The sequence below is a fragment of the Dromaius novaehollandiae genome, chromosome 19 (genome assembly GCF_036370855.1).
Source record: "Dromaius novaehollandiae isolate bDroNov1 chromosome 19, bDroNov1.hap1, whole genome shotgun sequence".
Classification (NCBI taxonomy): domain Eukaryota; kingdom Metazoa; phylum Chordata; class Aves; order Casuariiformes; family Dromaiidae; genus Dromaius; species Dromaius novaehollandiae.
This window is the reverse complement of record NC_088116.1, coordinates 1608623-1624862: the sequence shown is the minus strand read 5'-3', so window position 1 is coordinate 1624862 and position 16240 is coordinate 1608623. Positions and strand designations below refer to the sequence as shown.

At 39.0% G+C, this 16240-nt stretch overlaps 1 protein-coding gene across 28 annotated transcripts in view; it reads right to left on the bottom strand.

The window, feature by feature from the left end:
* NOS2 (nitric oxide synthase 2) overlaps positions 1-16240 on the bottom strand; it is a 91775-nt gene that overhangs the window by 48551 nt on the left and 26984 nt on the right. For 26 of the 28 annotated variants that reach the window (XM_064523026.1, XM_064523031.1, XM_064523040.1 and 23 more), the window contains 2 exons: positions 10349-10387; positions 5939-6009 (listed from right to left, as the gene is read on the bottom strand). The gene's annotated coding sequence lies outside the window, so the exon portion shown is untranslated. The remainder of the gene's footprint in view (positions 1-5938; positions 6010-10348; positions 10388-16240) is intronic. The other 2 variants (XM_064523024.1, XM_064523039.1) reach the window with 1 other exon arrangement.

Genomic DNA, 16240 nt, shown 5'->3' with positions numbered 1-16240 from the left:
ACAAAGAATTTGCAGGGCAGACTAATGACAAGTCATCAGATGAGGCAGATGAGCCAAACAGGTGGGATGGGAATGGGGAGGAGGTGACAGTAACATGAGCATGTTTTTGTGTAGCCTAATAGAGCACACAATATAGCTCACCACCTGCTTAGCTGATATCAGCAGGCAAATTTTCTAACACTTTTTTTTTTTTTTTTTAAAAGGACCTGCAGAAACATAGTGAGTCACAGCTGATGATAGGTGTCATGGAAGCCCCTAAGATAGGCTCTGATGACACTTCAGAAGAAAAACCCTTTTTAGCCTCCAAGGAAAAATGACAACTGTTTCAGGGAGTATATAACAAGGTTACTTATCTCATGAGCTGATAACATAAATTATTAAAACTAATTCAAAGATATACAATATGCTTAAGCAGCATAAACCTTTGAAGAACATATGTCAGCATCCCTTTCCTGCTTATTTATACTGTCATCTTATCTGTCATTTGCTTACATCTGAAATGGGTTCTATGTAGTCCATTTGTGACTTTAGTCAACGTTATTTTAGCACCACTCTCAGTGTACATTTTCAGATCCCAGGGCTTAACGTTTCTCCCCACGTCACCTGAAGACCGAATTTCAGCATGAATACAATTGGAGGCGAGAGGGAGGCAAGATGCTGAGTTACCCTCTATGTATTTTGACACCCGGAATGTGTCAGTACAACAGACAGAACCTGTCTCTGCTACAGCATCTAAACAGTTATAGCTGCCAGTTGTAGCTCCAGAGATTTAAAGGGCATGTGGACAACAGGCTGGCTTCTCAGAGAAGAAAATAGTGTAGGAAGACAATTGGAGGACTGTCAAAATAGCCTAGAGCACAGAAACTACTGTACAGGCATTACTACAATTTAACTTGCAATATAACTGCAAGGTGATATCACTTATGACTCCAGCAGGGGTAAATCAATCATATCAGTATTTCCGTTACATCACACAGAACAACTCCTCTGTGTAACTGGAAATCCATGTAACCTGGTTTACAACCAAGTAAATCACTTGAGTAGACAAGTACTTTTTGCCCAACTGTGTTTTTTCTGAAAAATTCAGCTTTGACTCTAACAGTGGACCTACAGTCCTATCAACCGTCAAGGCTTTAATGTGGCAAGAGTTGAATTTAACAAAGCCCTCTTCCCAACAGTATTAAAGATTTAGGATAAGAGCTGCTCAGAAACAAGCGTCAATCACACTGACTAACTCTAGTGAAAAAGAAATACCCCCAAAGACTCACAAATCTAGGTCACAGTGGCTTTTTGAAAAAAAATCCAGTCCAAATTTCATTACTAATATGCCACATTTTTGACTGCAATGAGTTGAAGGATCACTGTATGCTGCCATTTACCCTGCATCTTTTATTAACACTATGCCTGGTTTAAAAAAGGATTGTTGGACCCCCTTTTATGTAGAGATGACACCACTGTAGTGGCTTTGGACTGGCTCCAACCTCCCACTGGAGCTAATACAACACAGCCTGCCAATTACCTGCAAAAGATCCAGCTTGCTAGCTTCCTTAATTAATCAGAGGGAAATGACTGTTTATTCAGGTGATATCAGAAAGTACACAAAGGATGTTCCCAAGATGGATAGATGGGTGATGCCAATGTCAAACATAAGCAGGAAGTACTGTTGTTTTGTACTTGACATGAATTTAACATTTGCAGTAATAATTTTGATTGGGTTGTTTTTACTGAAACCTTGCATAAAGATCTTAAGGACTGAAATGGCATAACATTTAGGTAAGATCCCATTGACAAAATAAAAAAAAAAAAAATTTCCTTTATTCAGAAGTAGATGATGTTGACTGGTGTAAAGTTCCAAACACCCTCTCTTTTACTGTTAGTACAGAAGAGAACTGTGTTGTGCTTCTCACATTTATAGAAAAATAATCTTAGAGAACAATATGGTACTATCAGTAAAAAGGTACGATCCTGCTGCATGCACCTGCAGCTGGTATCAGAATTTTCTAAAAATGTGCATTCACTGGCTATGCAACATGATTGAGTGGATCTGACTGGATGTGCTATTACAGCAGTGACCTCTCCTGGGCATAAAAATCTTAATTATTTGGCCCCTGGATTCCAGCATCACAACTTTCACTCTCTGCCACTTATCCCCCGTTCCCACAATTGACACATCACAATGAAGATAAAACTGCACAGGCCTCTGACAGTTCAGTGATATGCCAGTAAAATTCATTCACCCTTAAGTAGTCGCATCTTTCTCTAGTATCTCTAGAATAGACCAGTAGTACAGTGCACCTCTGCATTTTGAGCTTCCTAGGTATCTTTGAATATTTGATACACTATAAGAGAGAGATGAGGTAAGACTTCTCAAGGATGCCTCCTGAGAATTATTCACAGCCAAAATATGGTTTCCATTAGGTTTCACAACTGATTAGAAAACTTTCTTCCATCACAAGTGCAGTAAGTTGGCTTTATTCTGTTGTTGCAATCTTCTCATTCTGCTTATTTGATTGCAATTCTGTTCTTTATTTGTTTAATAAAAGCCATCCACCCCAACATACAAGATTTGAATACTGCCCTAAAAAAATATGCATATGGTGAAGAGATGTTATAAAAATTCAGAAATACAGACCAAGAGCTGACTTTTCAAAATGGCTTCAGTCTACTACATTTGTTAGCTCACTTTGAGTACACAAGATGTGTTAATTATGGCTTTAGCCTAATAAGTTCAGATCAAAATTAGATCAGAACTCCCCCAGGCTCAGAAATGTTCATCTCTTCTTTTCTTCCAATCTAAATTTTCTCTCTAAAATATAATTCACTTTACAATGAAACCTACACTAGGCATCCGCTCCATACATATTTTGGTCTGGATTCATTTCACTTTGGCATCTGAGTAACGATGATGATTATACTCAATAGTCAGTAGAAAGACCTCTACATTCCCTCCAACCAGAAGATAAGCAACTCCAAAAAGTGACTTGGAGAACATACAGACCAAATCACTCCCTGCCCTTCTCTCCACTGAACACAGAAGGGGAGTAGGACAACCAAAGTTATAACATAGACACTGCAGTCACAAGCCTAAATTAAGTAGGATGATTTCAAGACTGTCTTGCATATTTTGAAAATACAAATAAAATAAGTGAGCTCATTCCAGAGCAGATCTCAGTAACACCCTGCCTCACTTATTTGCTTTCCAAGTGTTGAAGGCCTCACTTGTTTTTCACCCCAAATTAAACTTTCTGCAATGAGCTTAAACAGGCTCTAGTAGTTCACAATTTCCTCTAAGAAGCTATTATAGTGGTGGCATGTACAGGCCAAGAAGAGAACCCAACTGCAAATATCTTCCAGATATGATCTTTTTATAACATTCTTTATGTAACTTTACTACAAAAATCTGTGTTTGAGTTTGATCATGCTACAGTCACAAGCTATCACCTTGTTGCCTGATGCTTGGAAATGTGGCAGCTTGCACCTGCCATGAAAAACCCCTCTGACAGTGCATCCGATGTCTCCAGCTTGTACACTGTCCCCTGCAACCTGAGGAACACTCTTCAATTCCTTAGAGTTCGGTCTTGAATGTTAAGCAATTTGAGAGTAAGCTGTTAACTTATCTAAAGACTTGCTGTTCCACAGGCAGTAGACATACTCAGTGACAATTTACCCTGAGACTATTATTTTGATAGATCATTATTATGAAAAAGTCAAACTAATTAGAAAAAGGTTTGTAATCATGATAAACATGGAAATAAAAGTGCACACAGAAAAACAACGTGTAATAAAATATATCTGAGGATCAATTATTTTCCTAATTGCTACATGAAGTTCAATCCTACAGCTTCTCCTTCAACAGTAAGAACTGAGGGCATGATTCCAGTATACACCTTTTACTCCACTCTTAACACTCACAGCACTAAGTTCCTTCCTTGATTTCTCAATTTTTTTTTTTTTTGTTTAATCAGGTACTCAAATAGAAGGAACCTTCAAAGTAGATTCTAGTACCCTACTTCAATTTCTTCCTAGCACTCAGTTCAATGATATCATTGTATATCCTTTCTGTGCGTCAGTGGAAAACGCAAATGAAAGATGAAAATCGGCTTGGACAAAGCTTGTTTTGTTATGCAAATGCCTTTGCTTTGCTTTCCTGCTTAGGAAAAATTTAGTTTCACCTGACACCTGGCTCTTTCTCCCCTGCTATGTAAATGGAACTTGCAGAGTTCAGCTGGTGTTATCTTTTTAATCAAAGCATTTTGGGGTTGCCAATATACATCCTATATTGTAAGAAACATTTACTATACAAACATCATGCTAAGTTTACCCCCTTCCATTTGCCCTGGCATTTGGTACTCCAGATGACAAAAGTTAGACCAAATAACATTCCTGATACATACTGATACTTCAAGAGATCCCAAACACCATTCGATTTAGAGTTTTTGTTTAAAAAAAACTGAGATGGTAAGGATCCTCCCCCCCCCCCCCCAAAAAAAAAAAAAATCTAGATTTACTTTTTTTCATGACCAGAAGTCAAAAGATACAGTAGCATTTTGTGTGTTGTCTTTGTTTGGCAGTCTTAAATTTTTTACCAAACAAAATTCTTCTTCATATCATTGCCTTACTTAAGTTGTGGCAGTCATCATTTACTGTGCAAGTCTGAAATAACATTTGGTTAATTTGTGGAGTCTGGATTAAGTTCTTCCATATGTTAGTCATTCTTTTAGCAGTGGAAATTTTGCTCATTTTAGGACCACCAGATTTGCAAAATCATCGTAACTTCAAGAATACATTTCATCTTTCTGTGCCTCAGTCTGCAACTGTAAAGTAAAGCTAATTATAACTATGTAGTGTGTAGTACTATATATTGAATTGTGAATTTCAGCAAGATTTCTAAAATGCTTTAAGATCATATTAAAAATTTTACTGGATGGAAAAGTTGTACAGAGTCCTATAACAGCAAAGCACTTGATCCTGCACTGGACCCCAGCACTATCTCAATTTCTCTCTAAACCTTCGTTGAGCTTCCTTGTAATCAATAGTGGTCGTTTTATAATCTGTAGTATTAAAATATCATCTGAACAGGCCTTTCCCTGGTTTCACACTTTCCCTCTTCTAACCTTTCTGGGACTTAGAGCTATCTCCAAAATCCAGGTTCTGCTGAATATTTCCTCAACTCTCCTTCTCTTCAAAGTCCCATATGTAGTTTTAAATACCTTTGCAGTAGTCTGTCCCCTGAATTATGAGTTCTTACATTCCTGCCTCATGGCCAACTCTACATCAGCTAGGTATCCCCATGTTTTTCCTGCCATTAGAAATTACAGAATAAGTCTCTGCACAGAAATGTCAAATAGCTAACACAAAATAACACAAGAAAAACACCTTCTAGTCTCACACTGCAGGTCTCAATGAGCTGTCAAGAACAAGGATAAAATCCAGAACCTTTAGAGCTAACTATTTCCTTGGTTATCTAGGTTAAAGACTTAGCTCTCTTCAATTTGGCCCAGTCATGCCATGAGAATAGATGCTAGCACACACTACATTAACATTGCCCCTTTCTCTTCTACAGATTACTTCATGTGGTGAAAAGGAAGTCCTACAATCTAGATAAAAAGTAAAACCCCAAGCTAATGGAATTTTTTCATACAGTAAACAAACACAGTCCATAGACATAATCAAACTTAAATAATTTATGACTGGCATTATGAACCATGACAGCACAAGACGGTCACTGAATCCACCAGACAGACCAAATGGCATCACACAATTCCTCACTCTTACTAATGTCTCAAGATCCGCACATGTTAGTCAGAAAAGCAAGTGCTTCTAATCATTGTTTTTCGCTACCTATTAACAGGCTCTGCCAGTGGTTAACCTGCCCTCAGCTTTACAATGCTGCAGGCAAGATGGCCACAGAGCAGAAATCTAGTTCTGGGCTACCTACCTGCCTGGAAGACCACAGAAACAGACTGCAATTTCCAAAACGCTGGAGAGTGGACATTCAAATAGGAGCTTCTTTTGCATCAGTAGATTTCCCATACATGTAAATGTAAAGCAAAAAGAAATCGAGTTAATAGATTTTACCATGCTGGTTAAGACCATCAACTGTGGCAACTGAAATTGTTCACACAGAGCAGGAGCAAGATGGAGAAGGTCAAGGGTCTTGTGCTTCTTTCTGAGATCAGCAGTTTCCACTTTGAGTCACAACAATAGGCCTGTCCCAATATAAAACAGCTTTAACACACTTCCGTTGTTTATAATAAAAAGATTCGCCTGTCCTTGACATTCTTGTAATCTTTTTTCCCCAGCTTGAACAGTGATAGCAACAGAAGAGAACAGAGAAAAAGGGGTGTATAAAACTCCTGGCAGCAAAAGCAGAGAAGTATAGAAGAGAAAATCTTTTGTTTTCTTGGGACAGGGTGTTATCTCTGTCAAAGCTGGAAGGAAGAGAGTGCTGAGAAGGCATCATACAGTGGCCTGAAGTCACAGTCAGCTGCCACTGGAAAAACTTAAATTGATTTGAGTAAGCCTCCATACTCAGAGCACAAGGGAAAAAAAGAAGGCCAAATATCATCCCATGGTTTTCTCCCAGTTTCCAAAATCCTTCTCTTTCATCAAATAACTTCAAATCACTTTCCCTCAGAACAATTTCCTTCTATTGCTATAACTAGAGCACAACTTGCATTACCTATCTTCTACCATTCTTTGGCATAGAAAACCCTTTACTCCTCCCACGGAAATTCCCCCAGTTTGCTAAAATTCTACGTTAGTCCTCCAAGGCGATCATCTCCCAGCTACATCTTTCCTGTCCTGCTTCACTGGAAATCTACCACAACACATGGAAAACCCAATGAGTATTTTGGAAATGCAACTGATTTAACCAGAAACCTTCTTATGACCTGACCCAGTATGAGGTTTTCAGACAGTGACACAATAGACCCTAAAAGGTCTAGGTTAAAGGTAAGGTTAAATTCTACACTTGTATACCTCATGACATCAGAGATTTTGCATAGTTATTACTGATAATTTGACCCTTACTTTGCACAAAGAGGACAATTGAGCATAGTAATAATTTGTACTACTGCCTTTTGCTCTATAAACACCCCCTCCCCACAAATCCCATAAATGTTACTGGTTTTATTTGCCAAGATCATCTCTCTTTCAGTAAAAGACCCTCAAGCATCACAAAAATAGGGCTGTAATCCTGACTCCAATAATCTAAATCTCCTTCTGATAACTTAAATATCATGCATAGCACAACAAACGAACTTTCTAAACCAAGAACTGTTGAGTCAGAAATGAAATAATCCACTAATTGTGCTTTTCTGGAATGGATGACTGTATAATGTCCTAATCAGAAAGCTGAAATCACATTTGCATTTAGATAAAGGCTTGTTTAAAAAGAGACAAGTATAAAAGAGACACTGAGACTACTGTGGTATTTCTCTGCATAGCATAATCATTTACATTCCTGATAATGATATTCAGATAGTGAAGCAAAGGCTGACCAAAGCCAATTAATCTTGCACTCTGCATTAGCAAGCTTGTCAATTGACCCAGTGTATAGCTGTACCCATGATACTGGTATGACACTATGCCCCTGCTCTCAGATGTTTTTTTTCCTTCTACTGTGACTGTTTTTCAAGCAAATCTCTACAGTTCAACAATTAAGATCTCAAACCCTCCAGGCTAGAGTCAAATAGGCTGCAGAAGCTGGGCTTCAGAAACTGAAAGCGCTAGTTAAAGGGCAAGAGTTATCTATCTAAACTGTCACTGTTTTTAGTCCCCCCCCAACACATTTTTTCTTAGGCTGAAGACATGTTTTCCTTTTACTTCAAAATCCTAGTCCTGGTATTGGTTCTTCAGAAGTCTCAGGTATTTATATGATTATATGATTTAACATACTTTACAAAGGTACCGTACAATCAGTAACACAGTACAATTCTGCCCATTTCAACAATGAGGAACTGAGACAGGCCTGGATTCCTTCCACTGAACTCGGGCACTTCACTGATGTAAAATGAGTTTGGGACACTGTCTTGCCAGCTCCCTGTAGTCAGGTGAGAGAGACACTTACCTCCGCATGGCAACTAACATCCTAAGGTGTTGAATACAGCCACCAAGTAAATTTTAGCAGAACAGAGCCAAGTTCCCACAGACTACCTCAGCGTTCAGATCACAGAGTCATCTTTCATGTTAAACTGAACAATCAGGTTCTCTGCTGGAAAATCCATCCCCATTACCATACCACACAAAACCAAGCACAAAACAGAAGTTAGATGGAACAGAAACTGGACATGAGGTGACAGAACCATTTGACACTACTTTGTACTAGTAGGTCTATGTTACTGAAACTACCTAGGGTCCTGAAGCTGATGCTAGTGCTTGCAGCTAGCTTCAGGTTCCTGCTCCAGACTGCCTGTTATGTGAGTTGATCACACTGCATGCTCAGGAATAAATTCAACAATAAAAAGAAAGAGAATCCTACTGTCTCCCTGGTTGTTAGCAGGCTGTTTGGACTGAATCATAAATATGGCTGAGAACTGACACAGTAGATTTTGTAAATTAGCAATTGATCAAACAAACCTTATAAAAAATTAATCACAGAAACATAATTGCAAAGCATCAATTGAGTAGTATTAGTTTGAATTAGGAAGAAACCTTGGAATATTCCCAGCAGTATCGGTACTCATGTAACAGTAGAGAAGAGACCTGTTTTCTCAAAAGTATGTGTGATTTTAAAGTATCTCAGGAAGTCAGTGCTCATTTGAAATTTCATTCAATCATTCAGTTTGAAAATCAAGCATCTCTACAGTTATCTACAGTGCCAAAATTATTTGTCCTCCTTTAAAATGTAAGTCTTGTAATAGACTGATATTTTTTTCTTTCAATCACTAGGAGACCTACTATTACAAATTCAGAGCCAAGCTCTAACCTGACTCATCATGCCCTCACTGAACCTGCTGACATTAGTATGAATAAAGATCCCCAAAATACTATTTATGTAAAATGAGATGCTAAAATTTTCTGTGCAGGGAAATAATAAGCAGATTAGCAACATAAGAATGAAAATTGGAAGCCTCTTGAAACCTCTAATCACAAGACATCTTGGTTCAGGTTCTGACACTGGTCCAGGAAGACTCTTGAGTGGACTGTTACTACTCAGTGGGATCCTTACTCTCTTTTGTCTTAAGTCTCCCTTCCAGGTTTCACGGGCTCCTAGATGGTAACTTCATGAAAGGCCTATGACTCTGGACTCAGACTTGTTTTACAACCCACTGTAGCACAGCAGCAGACTTCTTTCTGTTCCAGTGCAGTAACTGCCTTCTTTGGCTATTACCCTGTGCAATATATCTTCTTTATCCCACAGTAGGTCACAGCAGACTGAACAGTGCACTATGTTCAAGGCCAGCTCTCTGGGTTCTGCTGCCCTAGGCAAACCAACAAATGTCCGTCCCTACCAAGTCACATTTGCTCATAGAGTTATGAAGGTTTTGCTGCCCTAAGCAATAGCCTGCTCTGTAGATATACCCTTCCTTGTGTATGGGCGAGTATGTACAATGCTGAAGTCACATTCTAATGAACACATCTCTCCAGCATGCTGGGCTTTTTATTAGGATCTACTGTTTTGACATGACCATTTCTGACGAGCTGTGGCCCATCATTATTGTGGATTCTGCCCTTTCTAAGTATGATCTGTAACGTCCTACTGCATGAATGATGATAGCCAGACATTCTTGTTCTGTTCATTTCTATTTCTATTCTAAGCTTAATGCTCTGCTTGATGCATAAGGCAGAGAAACAATGTCAAATGACACTGCAACAACAGCACATTTTAGAGACTCAAACTCACAATGTAAAGTTCGCATTACACAACATCAGTAGAGCATACAGGAGATTAGGAACTGGCTAACTGACAGACCTCAAAGATCTGTTTGTTGATAGGGAATCATCATTGATTGGACATACCTCAGGCTGTTCTGCAGGCAACAAGATTAGACCTAATGCTGTTCGACACACTCAGCAGTGGTCTCCCAGAAAACAAAAATTGTAATTGGCACAGCTTGTGGATGACAGACTGACGACAGGGCAATCAGAGAATAGATGGTAAATTTCTGGATAGGCTAGGCCCATTCCAAACTTTGCTTTAATGTGTCTAAACATTATACAGTGTGCAGGTTACATCTACAGAATAAGGAACTTTTTCCCCTAGATGGGGAAAAAGATCTAGAGAGTCATAGTGTAAGCATGCAACTGAATATAGCTCCCAGGGAGCTGCTGTGCAGAAAAAGGGATAAAGTGATGCCTAAACGCAAAAATAAGGGAGTTAGGAATAAAAGAAAAGTAACTTTACCTCTGTAAGCAGAATGAAGCTCCATTTAATTTCGTATGCCTACATTAAAAAAAGAAAAGAAAAAGGCATTAAGGGGGTGGAAAGTGCCTTGACGTGAGTCTTATACACCTCAATCTTTAGCTTAAAAAAAAAAAGTGTGGTGATTTGATTTGAGTGCATATGCACCTTCATGTGAAGAAACACTGAAAATTAAAGGGCTCTTTAATTTAGAAGAGAAAAGCAAAATCAGAATCAATGGCCAAAAGCTGAAGCCAGGTAAGTTTGAATGATAGAACTGGCACAATTTTCTAGCGATGAAAGTGACTAGTGGAAACCCTATCAAAGAGGGAACAGCACCTCTGCTCTCTTGATGTCTTCAGATCAGGCCCCTTTGTGCAGTATGTTGTAGTCCAGGAGTACCTAATATTTGCAGTTGGGCAAATCAGCCACCCTGAGGCATCAGAACCAAACACCCCAGCCGCATCAAATGATTAGACCTAGTACATTGCAGTTACTCTTTGTAGACAGACTATTTCCTAGAAGTATCAGAATACATGTGCTACTCAACTCACATTCATAACTGAGTACTTTGATCATTTCCATTTCTTGCCACTATCAAAACAATTCATGCAACCCATTCTCAGGAAGCACTATAGTAGACAAAGTAAAGTGTGGCCTGGATGAAGCATCCTTGTGACAGCAGCCTGTTCTTAGCTATCAGTATGCCGGAGGGTCCACTTTCCCTTCTTTATCTTGTTGGCACCTCGAGTAACTGGAAGGGTTTTGGGTCCTTGGCTGCCAATGTCTTAACAATTCATCCAGTCCTCAACCTGCCACTGGAAGTCCACTGTAAAAGATGAAATGGAGAGCTTCACACAGGTGAATTGCCCTGGCAAGCAGCATACAGCCTGAGAGCTGCAAGGCAGAGACGCATTAGTCCAATACAAGTTGTCTGACTCAATTTGCCTTAATACAGAGGGTCTTGGATGAAATTTTAATAATGTATTATAAAGAGTCAGACCCTGGCCTTAAATCCTGTAAATACAGGAAAGTCTTGAACAAAGAACTGAGCACATCTGGCAGCATCGCATGCTGGCAGCACATAAGAGATCACTCTTTTCAGGCCCTGAGAAGAGTTTTCTTACAGATGAAATGGAGATTGTAATTTGTGTTTGTACTCACTTTACGTTCCCTTTACTGCTGATACAGTGTAAGGCAGCTTTAAGATAACTGGAAATTTGACCTATAATATGTTTTTGTCAGGGTATGAATGAAAGCTTAAAAGATGCTTTATGGCAGAGAAAAACTGAATATAGACTTAAATCAATAAGCTTAGAAAAGGCACAAATGAATTCTGTTTTGGCCATAACATGACATGAAATTCTTTTCATGATGAAAACCACTTACATAGGTTATCCAAATAAAGCCACAGTGCAAATGTTTTACCTTACACTGTGATGTCACAACACAAAGACATAATACATCAAAAACAGCAAATAAGACACGGAGACTTTTGCAGTCTAACACCAGTGAAGTTAACGTACTTCCCACACTAAAGCCTGACTACCCTTTCTGTTTTGGTTAATTGATGAGCATGCCTAGATAGATTAAAGAAATATTTCTTGTAGTAGCATACTCACTAAATGCCACATTCAGATAGCAATAGCAGAACTGACAGGAATCTCCCTGCTTTAGGTGCAATTCAAGTTTCTTACTTTTTTCTGCTGACTTGCAAAGAAAATTCTGAAAGGCATAGCCTCATAAGGGCCTGCTGCCTGCAAACTGCTCAGTTCAAGCACTGTCAACATAGATCTTGTTCTTTCTGACCAAATCCAAGTGTTTATCTTTGAGGTCACGTCTGAATATGAACTGAGTTATACCTTGGTGCCATCAGCTTTAAAACAAAACTTCCCACTCCTTCATTTCTTTCTTGTAAATACTGTATTTTGAAATGGTTCCAGTGCTTACTTCCAGTTCAGCTGTAGCAGTTCCTCCTATTACTTCATGGTAACATACTAACTTTCTGGCTGTAATTATGGGTTTAAAATCACTTCAAGTTATGTTACAACAAAAAAAAGATACCCAGTTAAAAAACAAAGTATGCAAGTTCTTTCGAAGGGTGCAAACACATGCTGTCTTTGATTATTTCAAATAGAGATCTACTGCTCCAGTATTTGATTAACTCTGAAACATAGGAGCATGGGAAGAAGTGCCTTACAACAGGGCCAAGAACTTACACAAGTCTTATACAAGGCAGTAGATCAGTGAGCAGAAGGTTTCTCAACAATGATGAAAACAAATTATTTGGGAACAAAGCTGAATAAGCATGTTCAAATGAATAACTGAAAACCACACCCACCAACCCCAGCCATCACACCGCTGGGATGTGTCATTTTGATTGATTCCGTTTCCCTACCCTACTCGGCTCATTGATGATTTTCTGAGACCAAACACCCTCCCCAGTAACTCTCACACCTCATTGACATCTGTTCTTGGATAAGGAGGTCAGCTCTGTCAACTAAAACTACAGCCTCAGATCTGAGGATGAAAACAGTGCTGCTTAGACTAAGGGATTGCAGTGGTGCTCTTTGTATTTCAGATAACTGATGCACCATTATCTGCGTATTTTTTCTTCTACCTAGCTCCTTATAAGCTTGCAAGAAACAGATATCTGACCTTCTGTTAAAGGAGAAAACAGACCCAAGATTTCATCCTCAAATAATACCAACATTCAATAACAAAAGTCAGCAAACAAGGAAAGTTCTGCCTCCTATTTTTCCTCACTGAGCTACTTCAATAAAAGCATTGCCATTACCTAATCTTTTTTGTGCTGTAATAAAAAATCCACAGACTAGGCAAAACAGCCAATGCTGATCTTACAGGCCCTCTGTGGGACTCCTGAATGCCAGGTATTTGCCTTGAAAGTGAGTTTTTCTTCAGAAATCACAGTAATGCTATGTTAGGAAGCAGACAGAGCAAGGTATTTTGGCTTGGCTGTATGGTTTGGATGATGTAGTCTGAATTATTTTCTGAGTAAATACTGCACCACCATAGGAAAAAATCCTGTCTTTGCCCCAAGGAACATAAAAAATTTAGTGTTTATATCACATATAAATGTGATATGATAGAGAACTGCTTTTGTAGACAAAAAATACTTTCCTGACACTTAGAGATATTTAGATTCAGGTTTCTAGTTTATAAACTGTGAAGATGACTATGCCAAGACATAACCTACAAACAGATTTGCTGTTCAGGCTTCCCAGGAAGCAGACTGGCTAGCCACCCATATGCTCTCTGAAAGGGAAGAATATAAGAAACTGGACTGCTAGAAAATTTGGACATAAAGTCCTATTGCTTCCATGAGAATAACATACATCATGGTGTAGTCATATCACTTACGTAAGTCATACCACTTACAACCTGTGCAAATAAACATTTACCTAGTAGCACAACAGTCTGAAACTGCAAGAAAATACAGGAAATTATCTCTGTCCATCTTTAACCCACCTCAGTGTCATGCCTGGGGAAATAAGACAGCTGCTTCAAGTTTACTTCCTGGGTCTTGTCAATGTGCATCAGAATTCACACTTTAATGCAAGCTTTCAGCACAGAATAACAATATACCAGATTAATCCTCCAGAAACAGAATAGGAAAAAACAGCCATGCTTCTGACTGCAGTCAGAGGTAGTTGTAAAATCACTTTCACTAACATTTTTGAAGATAACATTGCATAACCAAGTTACAGGTAGGATGGTAGCATGAAGTCAGTATGTATAAGAGATGATTAAATACTTGACTAACTCCATGCTTCCCACTACAGCTAGCTCACAAGAATGCAGTTTTATGCAAGACTCAGTTACAGCAGTTTGATCCTCCTTAGAAGTATTCTGAAAACACTAGAAGGGCCTAGATTTCTCTTGTGTGCGCTTCCTCTTGGTACAGAAAGAGGACTGCCTCTGCATAGTCAAATATGACAGCCCTTATGAGCTCAGATCTGTGGTTCTTAATGAAGCTGTTCATTCATTACTAACTGAAATAATTCATTGTTACATTTTAATCTCTATGTCCTTTGCCAACCTATTTGGTCATCCTTCTTGACTATTTGAAAGGACTGGAACAGGTTAAAGTTTATTTTAATGTTATAGGCCTGCTTTGCTCATGCAATCCTGCTTTATCAATTTTTAATGAAAGGGTAAAAAACCACACGTAATTCAAACAAGTAACTACCACTTAGGTCAGAAAGGGCCTACTTGGGAAAGCGAGAGTACAAGAGTTCAGTGGAAGGACAGAGACACAGGGAGGTAAAGAGACTGGATTTATGAAAACAAAAGGAAATCACTGTGACCCACACTATTGATTAAATATCAATATATTTTTATTTTATTGTATTTTTTTAAACCAAAAATACCTAAAATATGCCTGTTAGCATTCCTTCAGTGCAAAGACCATGTCTAGTCTAAGAGGGAAAAAATCTACAGTACAGAGCTTTCCAGGATAACCTCTCACTTTGTTGATCCACTGTGGCATGCCCTTCTCAGTCTTAGCTATACATACATAATCCCTAGAGCAATCTTGACAGAACTTGTACAGTGTCCTGGCATCCACAGTTCATCCTGTAATTGTCCTTCCCAGTGGCATCAAGAACAACTTGCTCTCTCATTATCCCAAGTCCATACCTGCTGCAATTTAACATCTTCCAATCCTTTGCCCTCAATCCAAGTAATAATCTGAGCCAAAACCTTCCCTGGCATAAACCCTGTCTGTGGTAGAATTACACTGTGGGTGAATTTGGCCCACAGTGTCTTGAGTGGAATACGTGCCTTTTCTTGGGGGAGATGTTTATAAGCAGTAGTATTACATTTAAGTCTAGGAGTCTTTAGCCTCTTAAAGCGGATTTTAACTTGTACAGTCCATTAATCAGGGATTGTTACCATACCAACAGTTAATCATGTGGACAGATGCCCACCAGATCTTAGGAACATTTGTGAGGTCTTAAAGCCCTATCTCAATTTTTCCTCAAAAACTTTACTGTCGCTATGGCCTCAAAGAGAATCTGTTCTGAAAAACAACAAAAAGTCTGACTAGCAGCAAGCTTATCAAGAGATCCCAGTCCTGCAACTGGTTTGAGACAGGACCCTTGTCCCTGAATGAAACTGTTGGCTGCATTGGGATTCTGCAAGAGCACTGCCCACCAAGGCCAACTCATGCGAGACTTACATATTCTCCCTGCTCTGGATGTTGAAAACTATGCCTCCCCACCCCTTCAACAAATCATCTTCCTCTACATATTACAAGATAATTTTCCAAAGTTGTAAGATACTCTCTTGAGGTGAAAAAAATCTTGAAGGAACTCCATAATTCATGAAATGGGTACCTGGCTCCAGAAAGAGCTATTTAACAATTGATTCCAGCACTCCATGATTTGACTCAATAGAAGAGGGAAGTGATGAAAGCTATGGCCAACTTAGTGGTAGCAGATGTTAGTGTAATGTATTTAAATTACAGGAATTACAGGCCTACATACTGTTTGAGCAAATGATTAAATATGTGTTGTCATCTGCATTAGCTCAATCCTTGCCGTTTCTCTATTACGATTTAATATAGGCTTCCAGAAAGAAAACAGAAGTTGTAAACTGGAAAAAGACAGTTTTGCAAATTCCAAACAGGTTTCCAGAGTCCACTAATAGGTCAGACTTTCAAAAGTCAACAGGCTGGCATGTTTCCACTGACTAACAAACCTACAGTGATTTACACCAGTAGAGGATCTGGCCCAATGGGAACAGAAGTCTCTGCGGTGCTAAAAGCATCTGCACATCCCAGCCCATCCTGTGTAGTAGACCCTTTGTCATTTATTTTCACAGTAGAGTCATGGACTTGGTTTAGATGAGAATAGAAAGCACATGCTGAGAATT